Here is a 12339-nt window from a genome sequence, read left to right as displayed (position 1 = left end):
ACAGCAAGAAAAAGGCTTCTTGCCCTCATGATTGTGGCATAAAGAGGGGGGAGTTTTAACCCTTTTCCTATGTTGTGACCCTGATTTGGATCACCGCCCCCATTCAGTGCTGTTGCACCAAAGAGGAAAGCTCCCACGGAGGCCAACAGTAGGAGCAAAGATGCTCTAGATGGATTTCCTACACAGGCAGGGGGTTGGACTAGATGACCTTAAGGGGATCCTTCCAACTCTATGATTCTGTGATCTGTATCCTGAAACTAGCAACATCTTAGATCATCCTCTTTCCCCTATCTACACCATGGCATGTAGTTTCAATTTGGAATTCAGCTTAGGAAAAAAAAAGTATGTATGGGTAAACTTGACATCTTTTATAACATGCAGTATGGCCCCTAATGTACCTGGCAAAGTACAGGTAAGTGATTTGAAGAGTGGGGAGGACTAAGGAGAAACCTGGGCAGAGCATTCGCGGTGGAGCAGAGGAATACTGTCCACAGCTGGGCCTGGATGGCATTGTCCATCATTGAGATTTCTGATAATGGGATTTTTGATCAGCTCCACTGACTGAGCACAGACTGCATGAGAAGCTCTCCCAAATTGTGGGATTTGGGGAAGGAAACACTGACTCCTGTAATTTCTGTGTTATTCTTACTCCCATAGGGTGTGCCTGTAGTGGTGAAGAAACGAGCTCTTGTGAGTATAATTAGCTGTAACCAGTGATATTCAGCAACCCCTCAAGAAATGTCAGTCTACATGGCACCCCTTCAAAATGGTGTGCATCTAATCCTTTTGATAACAGCTTCCCCAAACCTAGTGGCTACCATAGTGACTTCCTGACCCTCAAAGAATGACTACTAAACCAAAAAGCAGATGGAAGAAAAACAATTTAGGTACTCCCCACTCTTGCAGTTCAAAACCATTGCTTCTGTCCTTTGCCACTGTCCATCCTTCGCTGCTCACTGCTTCAACATCCGGCTCTGAACCCAGGCAGGAGTGGCAGTCAGCAGTAAGGTGTTGTGTAGCATTGCAAGGCATTCTGGGGGCTATGCAGAAGCCATAGTGCATATGCAGTCACAAGGGAGGCTGAGCTCTCTCTACCACCACCTCTAGTCTCTCCCTGTATAGTAACAAGCCTGTGCTTGCCGCAGCATGAGCTCAGCCTCTCCTGTGATTGTGCAACCCTATAGAAACTGGGTAGAGCACATGTACCATCACCTGGGAGGCTGTGGCTCTTTTCCTTGGTGTATGACAGGTGAGGCTCTGCCTCCCCTGCCTCCCCTGAGTGCATATCCCTGCTGGTCTGTGAGAACTGAAGGGACAATCAAGGAAGGGCAGGTAACCCTCTCATTCGGATACTATAGCTGACTTGTGGATAGGGGTAGATCCAAGGGTGGATCCCCCCAAAGTGGGTGTGTGGGTCCATGGGTGTGTGCCCCCCAAAGTGTGCTGCCAACATCCTGCCCGCCAGGATGGGGAGTAGCCCAAGCATGACCAGGAACCCGCATCTACCTGGCAGGCAGATCTGGGCTCCTAGTCCGGGAGAGAGCCCAAGTCTACCCTCCCAGTAAACCTTGGCCACAAAGGTCAAAGTTCAACCAGGAGTCCAGCTCTGGAGTTAAGGTAGTGCTCATACCTACCCCCCAACACAAACACTGAATCTGTCCCCGGTTTTGGACCCCACTCTCTGATTCAGAAGATCGCAAGATAACCAACCACTCTTTACTTTCTAGGAGGATGAATTAGGTGGCGCTGTTGAAGAAGTTGTTGGGCAAAAAAAAGGAAAAGGAAAAGGAAAAGCTAAAGGAAAGGGAAAAGGCAAAGGAGGAAAAGGAAAAGGGGTAAGGAATTATTCCCAAGAATCACCCCTGGGGGCAACCATGGAGCAAACTCATCCACAAAGGTCAACTGAGGGTATCATCTCAGGGGGAGGCTTTGTGAGCACCTCCTGCCCCCACTCACCCCCCATCTCCACTGCCGCTGCTCCTCCTGCTCCCTGGATTCCGAAAGAGGAGGAACGGAGCAGAGCAGGAAGTGTGGAGGAAAGGGGAGATGTGCATCCTCCGCTCTTCCTCCCCTACTCCATGCTCCCTTTTCGAATCCTACTCACTGCCGGGGAGAAGGGACGATATTTGGTGTGTTGCACCAGGTCCTGGGAGGTCTATGTCAGAAGTCTCAGACCTATCCAGGAACGATGAATCAGACCTGTACCTGTTTCAAGTTTACTGACCAAGGGCCAGGTTCAAAATAACCAATATGCTCCTGTGTTTTCTCTGGCAGAAGAGTGTGGAATAAGCCCCAAGGACCAGACAACTGGTGAGTTCTCAAGTTTCTTAAAGTACCAGGCAGTACCGGAAAGTACTTTCGGGACCTGCATTCTACCTTTAACCTCCAATCTGTACCGTAGATCCAAACCTTTTTGAGTTTCTTGCACTAAGTTACAATGCCCAGGATGTTCTCATGAGAATGACACTAGTAAGAAAGCCAGGAGAATGGGAGATGGATGGGCAGTAGCTCAGGTAGAACCCATACCTTCCATCTGTGAGGTCCCAGGTTCATCCCTCGCCTCTCCAGTTAGAACCAGGAAGGCAAAAGATTTATTTCTAAAATCCTACAGAACTGCTGCCAGGTGCAAATATCATAGCCCTCACATTTTTTCAGACTTTTGCCACCTTGGCTTGTATTTTGGTCAAAACTGTATCCTACTGAAGAAAGCGGAAGCTGGAACATTCGAGGTCAAGGAATCTTGACTATTTTGTGAACCACTGATTTATACACCACATACCCACACTCTTGCAGGGATGTCCAGCTGATGGCATGTTTGTTTGTCCCACTGTTCCCTGCAGTACAGAGACGCAGGATCCATGGGGGGGGGGGGTGCAGGAGTAAATTGTACCCATGCCCAGGGTCAAAAAGGGGACCCAGGAGCCAAAGGAGAGGCCCCCAAAATTTCCTGGGATCTTACACTTTCTGATCTCAGACAGCTTCTTCAGCTCCATCCTAAGCTCTCTGCGACCTAGTTGCCCAGCTCACCTTTATTTGAAAGGGCTAGGCTACTTCACAGTCACACCTCACCACTGGCACTCTGTACTCATTTGCCCTTTTGACTGGCTCAGTTCAATCAGAGCAGGGTTGTGCAGTCCATTCACGGCAGTGGTGGCATCTGTCATCTGAGACACCAGGACACATCACCAGTGGCACCCCATCGCTGGTCGCGAAACACTGTGCTAATTCTTGCAATCACATTGAAGTGATGGTCAAGATTCCTCTGGAGTATCTCTGTGTTTTAAGGCAGGGGTCCCCAAACATTTTGGCTAGAGGACCGCATCAAATATTGGGTGTGGTGTTGAGGGCCGGAAAAAAATTTAAATATAAAATAAATTAATTGGAACTTAAATGAGTGAATAAATGAATGAATGGGTTCATTCATTCTACCTCTCTGGACCTCGGAACACCCTCCAGTTGCAACTAGAGCACAGCTCTGGTCATGTTCAGTTGAGTGGGCCAGAGGCTTTCAGGAGACAAGAGGCTGGCGGTGGACTGGATAGAGGCTCACCATGGCTACATCTGGCCCCCGGGCTGGGGTTTGGAGACCCCTGTTTTAAGGCATTGTACACAATTTGATCTGGGATGCCCCACTGAGTATCAAGACATTTGTGACATTTGCATATTCCATATTCAATATTTGATATTGTTACATTTGCACATTTGATATTTGCATATTCTGATGTTTATATTCTGCATAGCTTCATCCATCCCAATTTGTCCTTCTTTTCCCAGCATTCACTCTGATATCTGAAGCAAGAACTAGCTGCTTGCCTCCGTTTGGGGGCCAAGGATCACACTGAAATAATCCAACAGTATCATGTAGGCGGTGATGATCAGGTCTTAGTGAATGCTTTTGATTTTCCTCTGAAAGAACCTGCTGGGCTTGGGGAAGCTTTGTAACAATAAAATACTGTACTAAAGCAATTGAAGAAGCCTCCTGGTCTCTTTGTGTTTATAAGGACTGCCTCTCGTACGGCCTTGCAAATGAGACTGTACAAGTTGCTAGTCCTCAAAAAGAATGCATTGGGGTGCCTGCCCATTGGTGACACATGTTCCTCTCATCCTGAATGGTCTTGCAATGTTTGAGCCTCTTTTCGGAGGAATTAAGCCAGAAAATGACAGAGACATAAGCAAGAAGTCAGTTTTCTTTATTTTCAAAAGGGGGGGGGGTTTGAGGAAAACCATTTGCAGTGAAAGGCTCAACTGCTAAAGAAATTATTCAGGAAGGAAGGAATGATGGGGGGGCGGTGATTGGGAGGCTAGAAGGCATCTGGTTGTGGTAGATCTGTGGTTGTTTGACACTGAAAAGAAGAAGAAAAAAATAGGTTAGAATTCATAAGAACATAAGAACATAAGAACATAAGAACAGCCCCACTGGATCAGGCCATAGGCCCATCTAGTCCAGCTTCCTGTATCTCACAGCGGCCCACCAAATGCCCCAGGGAGCACACCAGATAACAAGAGACCTCATCCTGGTGCTCTCCCCTACATCTGGCATTCTGACTTAACCCATTCCTAAAATCAGGAGGTTGCGCATACACATCATGGCTTGTACCCCATAATGGATTTTTCCTCCAGAAACTCGTCCAATCCCCTTTTAAAGGCGTCTAGGCTAGACGCCAGCACCACATCCTGTGGCAAGGAGTTCCACAGACCGACCACGCGCTGAGTAAAGAAATATTTTCTTTTGTCTGTCCTAACCCGCCCAACACTCAATTTTAGTGGATGTCCCCTGGTTCTGGTATTATGTGAGAGTGTAAAGAGCGTCTCCCTATCCACTCTGTCCATCCCCTGCATAATTTTGTATGTCTCAATCATGTCCCCCCTCAAGCGTCTCTTTTCTAGGCTGAAGAGGCCCAAACGCCGTAGCCTTTCTTCATAAGGAAGGTGCCCCAGCCCCGTAATCATCTTAGTCGCTCTCTTTTGCACCTTTTCCATTTCCACTATGTCTTTTTTGAGATGCGGCGACCAGAACTGGACACAATACTCCAGGTGTGGCCTTACCATAGATTTGTACAACGGCATTATAATACTAACCGTTTTGTTCTCAATACCCTTCCTAATGATCCCAAGCATAGAATTGGCCTTCTTCACTGCTGCCGCACATTGGGTCGACACTTTCATCGACCTGTCCACCACCACCCCAAGATCTCTCTCCTGATCTGTCACAGACAGCTCAGAACCCATCAGCCTATATCTAAAGTTTTGATTTTTTGCCCCAATGTGCATGACTTTACACTTACTGACATTGAAGCGCATCTGCCATTTTGCTGCCCATTCTGCCAGTCTGGAGAGATCCTTCTGGAGCTCCTCACAATCACTTCTGATCTTTACCACTCGGAAAAGTTTGGTGTCATCTGCAAACTTAGCCACTTCACTGCTCAACCCTGTCTCCAGGTCATTTATGAAGAGGTTGAAAAGCACCGGTCCCAGGACAGATCCTTGGGGCACACCGCTTTTCACCTCTCTCCACTGTGAAAATTGCCCATTGACACCCACTCTCTGCTTCCTGGCCTCCAACCAGTTCTCAATCCACGAGAGGACCTGTCCTCTAATTCCCTGACTGTGGAGTTTTTTCAGTAGCCTTTGGTGAGGGACCATGTCAAACGCCTTCTGAAAGTCCAGATATATAATGTCCACGGGTTCTCCTGCATCCACATGCCTGTTGACCTTTTCAAAGAATTCTATAAGGTTTGTGAGGCAAGACTTACCCTTACAGAAGCCATGCTGACTCTCCCTCAGCAAGGCCTGTTCGTCTATGTGTTTTGAGATCCTATCTTTGATGAGGCATTCCACCATCTTACCCGGTATGGATGTTAGGCTGACCGGCCTATAGTTTCCCGGGTCCCCCCTCTTTCCCTTTTTAAAAATAGGCGTGACATTTGCTATCCTCCAATCTTCTGGCACCGTGGCCGTTTTGAGGGACAAGTTGCATACCTTAGTCAAGAGATCTGCAACTTCATTCTTCAATTCCTTAATAACCCTTGGGTGTATGCCATCAGGGCCCGGTGACTTATTGATCTTTAATTTATCAATGAGGTCTGAAACATCTTCTCTTTTAACCTCTATCTGACTTAACTCCTCGGTTAGGAGGGGCCGTTCGGGCAGCGGTATCTGCCCGAGGTCTTCTGCCGTGAAGACAGATGCAAAGAACTCATTTAATTTCTCTGCCATCTCTAAGTCTCCTTTTATCTCCCCTTTCCCTCCCTCACCATCCAGAGGGCCAACCGCTTCTCTGGCGGGTTTCCTGCTTCTAACATATTTGAAGAAGCTTTTATTATTCCCCTTAATGTTGCTGGCCATGCGTTCCTCATAGTCTCGCTTGGCCTCCCCTATCACCTTCTTACATTTCTTTTGCCACAGTTTATGTTCCTTTTTATTCTCTTCATTAGGGCAAGACTTCCATTTACGGAAGGAAGCTTCCTTGCCCTTCACAGCCTCTCTAACTTGGCTGGTTAGCCATGCGGGCACTCTCCTGGATTTAGTGGAACCCTTCTTTCTTTGCGGTATACACCTCTGCTGGGCCTCTATTACTGTTGTTTTAAGCAGCCTCCATGCACTCTGGAGAGACTGGACTCTTTTTACCCTCCCTTTCAACCTCCTTCTAACCAGCCTCCTCATTTGAGGGAAGTCCGCCCGTCGGAAGTCAAGGGTTTTTGTTAGAGATTTGCCTAGTATTCTTCCCCCAACGTGCACGTCAAAACGGATCGCAGCATGATCACTGTTCCCCAATGGCTCAGTAACGTTTACATCTCTAACCAGGTCCTGCGTACCGCACAAAATTAAATCCAGAGTCACCTGTCCTCTGGTGGGCTCCGTGACTAGCTGATCTAAGCCACAGTCATTTAGCACGTCAAGAAATCCGGTTTCCTTATCGTGACCAGAACACAAATTGACCCAGTCAATATGAGGATAATTGAAGTCCCCCATGATTACAACCCTGTCCTTCCTTGTCACCTCCCTGATCTGTTTCCTCATTTCAAGGTCCCCATCAGATTTCTGGTCTGGAGGACGATAGCACACCCCCAGTATTACATCGCTGCTCAAGCCTGGTAATTTAACCCACAGAGATTCTACGGTGGAGTCGGACCCACCTTCAATCTCTACTTTGCTGGATTCTATCCCTTCCTTAACATAAAGGGCCACCCCACCTCCAACACGCCCCTGCCTGTCCCTCCTGTAGAGTTTATAGCCCGGGATTGCGGTATCCCACTGATTCTCCGCATTCCACACACACACACACAGGATTTGAGAGGAGAGTTAAAACAACCATAGATTTCATGCCTGGCTTTAACTTTCCATTTTCTTGGCACATGTTGCAGCTCTCAAATTTCTGGGCCCATGTCATACTAATGCTGCATGCAGTGCTGTGTTCCCATGTGCAGAACATTTGCTACACCGAACCACAAGTAGGAAAGGAAGGTGATGGCTTGTCACATGCAAATGAATGCACTTTTATTTTTTTGGAAACACCCCGGAATCAGGTCATGACATTATATTAAGTATTGAAAGTCGCCTCTGCACATCCCTTGCTCTGTTTGCACATACCCAGAATTCTGCTGGCCTTATACATTAAGCATCAATCACTTGATGGGCACTCTGCACATTCTTCCAGGCCGTGCCCGTCATTACCATGAGTTCTGGCACAGAAAAACAGGCTCGAGTTTAAATCCCAGGGAGGAGGGAAAAAAGAAGCAATCACAGAAGGGTTGATCTCTATGGAGTAGACCAGAGGGGTCTCAAATGCACATGGGTCAAACACAGTGAATCACAACCAGCAGCCACTCCAACTAAATGGGTATCCTGCTGAGCTGCTGAACACAGGGAGGAAATACTGAGAACCCTTTTAATGCAGTGTCAGAACAGAGGGGTCTTCTTTCTTGGTGGATGACGTACTTGTCTATTTTTCAATATTGGTTCTGCAAAAAATAAAAGAAAGTAGTCAAGCATACCTTTATATCATCGTCATCATCATTAACCCTTCCTATATTCAATTTATAACCTTTTCCAATTTACCTGTCTGAAGCACCATGAGTGAGAGCTTGTCAGACATGGGTCAGGGGATACTGACCACAAAGATTCCACACCCACGGCAGGCACACCTTGCCGCACCTCCGGCAAGGTTTGCGGTGAGAGTGTTGCAGCCACTAGTCACCACCACCACCCAGTAAGCTGATGGGATGCTTACCAGGCAGGGCCCACCCAAGACCCCCAGGAGCTTGAAGCAGCCTGCAAAATTCTGCTTGCCTTACCTGATGATATGCCAACCTCAGCTCCCCCCACTCTCCAATGTTCTAACTCAGTACAATCCTCCCCTTCTTTTCTGCCCCATCTTTCTTTTCCAATCCAGGGAGTGGAAGGAGAAGGAGGTGCAGTGGAGGCAAGCAGATGGACAGAGATGGACACCCCCATTAATTTTCTGCCTGAGGCAACAGGTTCAGTTGGCCTCATGAATGGGCCAGCCCTGCTTTGCCTCCTCAGAAATATTTATACATCGGGGAGACCTTTGAATACTATCTGACCAGGCGCCTGGGCTCATCGCAAGTTGCCAGGCTGATGGAAAGGATGAGCTGCTGAGCTGGGGAATGAATGGGATGGAGCAGCTGGATGAATTGGAGTGAGTGAGGCACAACAATTTGCAACCACCTGGTACTTACGCCATTGTTGTTGAAGCCATTGTCGCCAACCTTGTTGTCTGAGAAGCTTCCCTGATTCTAGAAAGAGTGCAGAAGAAGATGTGTGAGTGTCATCGGGCTCCCTGAGTTGCAGGATGTATCAAGGGTATTTTCTTGGAAGATCAGGTGTCGAAGAGAGTTGTGCACTTGTGGGTTGCGATATTCAAGGCAATTGTGATTTCAGTGCACTTCAGGACACTGCCAGGAGGAGGAAGCAGCAGATGCTTGAACCATATATGTTCATATAGAGAGTAACTATATAAATGATGTTGTGGGTGTCCAGAAAGGAAGCCCGATCCTGTGCTGAATCTGGCATCCAAAACAGTACGGGTGGGCCAAACCACGGCTCACGAACCACCAGCAGTTCTTTGTCATATAATGTTTGGCTTGCTGAAATATATTGGCTGAGCTCCTTTTTGCATCACAATTAATATAAAAGCTAAATTAAAAATATTCAAGCTTTATAATGATTTATTGGATAGAAAATGAGAGTCCACTGGTTTAAAACATACGTTCATTGTTAATGATGAGTAAATTTATTTAAGAAATGCTTCTTAAAATATTGCTTCTCTCAAACATCTCCCCTATGGCTCTCAGACACCTAAAGTTTATTGCATGTGGCTCTCATGTTAAGAAAGTTTGACCACCCCTGCAATATAGGAGATTCCATGCAGGACAGATTGATTGATGGGAGCCACCTAGATGAGAATCCCAGGTAAGGCAAGATTTGAGGGGTTGGGCAAAGTAACCTGATAGGGTCCCCCCAGGAGCTCTTGATCAAGATGGTGTGCCACCACCAACTGGATCAACAAATCCACACATCCTCAAAGCTTCTTTTCATGCATGGCTGGGCTAGATGAATTCTGAATATTTGTTGATACTTACGCCTTGATCACCATAATAGGGCTGAAAGAAAAGAAAGTAGGGGTTAAGTATCCCCTCCAAATACTCACCCCTCTATCAGTTCAGCACAGACCTCCAAGATTAAAAAGAAGCAAAACCTTATCCCACAACAAAACTATTGAACTGTATGACGTGACCAGTTCACACCTCCATCCACAAATCCATACGACACTAATGGTCTCAGAAAGGCTCTTTCCTACTCAATGGCAACCACCGACTCCCACACGGGCTCCAAACCAGCAACTTGGGTAACTGGGCCAGCCCAAGACTTTCTGATGCCTGAGGTGGCATGCCAAAGATGCCCGCCCTTGCCAGATGATGTGCCATTCTCTGCTCCTCCCACTCTGAAGAAATATTTTTTCTTTATCCAGCACGAAATTAATCTGTGAAACTCCTTGTCACAGGATGTGTCGATGGCACCTGGTCTAGATTCCTTTACAATTGGATTGGGATTGGACAGATTTCTAGACAAAAAGTTCATCACAGGCTACAAGCCATGGTTTTAGACCCTCCTGGTTTTAGATGCCTGATCTTGTCTGATCTCGGAAGCTAAGCAGGGTCAGGCCTGGTTAGTACTTGGATGGGAGACCGCTTGGGAATGCCAGGTGCTGTTGGCTTATGCCATAGGCTTTCGAGACTGAAGGTTGCCAACCGCTTTGGTTTTAGAAGTAGTCTACCTCGGAATGCCAGGTGCAAGGGTATGGCTACAGGATGCAGGGACTTCTAATAAGAAGTATTTTAATGGCATGCTAGACTTGATGGATGTTTGCTGATACTTACTCTTTTGCCATACCAGGGGTACCGCTGCAATAAAGAAATAACAGTTCAGAATGCCCCTCAAATATACCTTCCTGATTTAAACAAAAAATCCCACCAATTATAGCTCCCATAGCAAAAACGTTTTTCTCTGTATCCATCCCATTTATGCAGATGGGGAAGACAACTGATAACAAGAATCAGTGATGGTACAGTCTTATCCTCTCCCTGCAGGCCCGCCAGCAGGGGCAGGGGAGGTTGGAGCAACCTCCCATGTGCTGGCAGACCCACAGAGACCCATCAGAGTAGGTAGTCCTGTGAGGACGGGTGGAGGAAGGCAGGATGGGGGTTGAATGGGGTGGGGTGGGCAGAATGGGGTTGTGATGGTGGTAGGGAGGAGAATGGATCAAACCCGGGAGGGGGGCTGGATCGGTGGCAGTGCACACCAAATCCTGGGCCTTCTTGCCCAAATCCCAAATCCTTTCGTCCTGGGCCTTATCTGCCTTTTTGGGTCAGCATGGACTTGCACCAGCTATTGAGCTGGTACAGGTCTCAGTTGACCCATAGTGGTTTGCTGGGGCTTACCCCAGGGCAAGGGGAAAAATGCCCCCTTACCTCAAGGAGACATCCAGCAGCCAAAAATCCCCTGCGGGATACAGTGGTAGCATCACTGCATGGGAATTTAGGTAGAAGTGGGCTATGAGGATCTCAAAACAACGTTGCCCTTTCTCAGTTGTTGCCCCCTCTGCCCAGAACATCTTTCTTGATCACCTTGATAGTGCCACCCATCTTAACTCCTTTGAATTCCTTCCCATCATGCACCTCTTCCATAAATCACATAACAACCATTTAATGACGAAATGTATGGGTTATGTTGCGCTTGTCAATACTTACCCCTCTGTACCCTCCATAAGTGTTCTGGAAAGAAAAGAAGTAGAAAAGAAGCATGGATTAAGAGATTCCCCAAATTCCTCTCCCATTTAAAAAATCCCATGTCATGCACTATAAAGCTGCCCTCATCCTATCCATTATCCAAAGTTGGGATCATGTGCTACACTAGAACTAGCATGAATAGAGACTTAAGGAGGAGGGGAAGGAATGTGGACTTTTACATCTAAACCAGGACTATAGTTCCCAAACTATGTATCATGGTACTCTCAAAAGGGGTGCTGTGGGATGCCCCTGGTGACCTCTTTTCCCATTCCCCTGGGTGCCACCATGTTGGCTCTTGCAAAATCTCACAAGATCCAAGATGGCAGCACCCAAATCTTATGAGATTTGGGTGTCACTTTCATGGATTTCATGAGACTTTGCAAGACTCAAGATGGCAGTGCCTGGCTGAGCCAAGAAGAAGAGGCTGCAGGGTAAGTTTGGAAACAACTGGTCTAGGAGGAAGAAGAAAAAGACAACAACCCAATCTGTGGGAGAGACAAAACTGATCAGCGAACCATCTATCGCCAAACACGGAGCAGGTACTTACTCCATTGTCATTGAAGCTGCCGGATCCTGCATTGTTGCCACTGAAGCTGCCAACATTCTAGAAAGAAGGGAAGAGAGCATCATTTAGGGGGATGACATTAGTGCTTAATCTGTTTCAGAGGATATAAGTTGCAGTCGCTGGGTCAGGGACTGGACTGTACCCCAGAGAAGAACCTGGATGGGGAAACCAATGTAGATAGGACACTAACCATGAGCAATCTAGGCAAGAGCTAGGGAAGTGGATAAAAAAATTCAGGGTATGGAGTGGGAATGTCATTGGTGATCCTTGGAATGGCTCCTGTGCCTTCCACAGCTGCCTGCAGGCAGAGTTTCAACAGGTGCAGTCTCACCCTTTCAAACCCTCAATCAACCTCAAGTTGGTCCCATGAAAGAAGTAAACTGGGGAATGTTCCAAGCTCACTGGGGACCTGAAATGAGTTCCAGATCTCAGATGTGTGTCAAATCTGACCTGTCTTCAGGCATC

General features: G+C 47.3%; 1 long non-coding RNA gene across 1 annotated transcript; it reads right to left on the bottom strand.

Moving 5' to 3' along the window:
• Positions 1-4212: 4212 nt before the first annotated feature.
• Positions 4213-11918, bottom strand: LOC136661157 (uncharacterized). Its single transcript, XR_010794922.1, has 7 exons — positions 11857-11918; positions 11271-11294; positions 10401-10424; positions 9603-9623; positions 8700-8756; positions 7939-7961; positions 4213-4343 (listed from the first exon to the last, which is right to left on the bottom strand). It is a non-coding gene; the product is annotated as an uncharacterized lncRNA (long non-coding RNA).
• Positions 11919-12339: the final 421 nt, after the last annotated feature.

The sequence above is a fragment of the Tiliqua scincoides genome, chromosome 10 (assembly GCF_035046505.1).
Source record: "Tiliqua scincoides isolate rTilSci1 chromosome 10, rTilSci1.hap2, whole genome shotgun sequence".
Classification (NCBI taxonomy): domain Eukaryota; kingdom Metazoa; phylum Chordata; class Lepidosauria; order Squamata; family Scincidae; genus Tiliqua; species Tiliqua scincoides.
The sequence above is the reverse complement of the archived record's forward strand: the minus strand, read 5'-3'. Positions and strand labels throughout refer to the sequence as shown.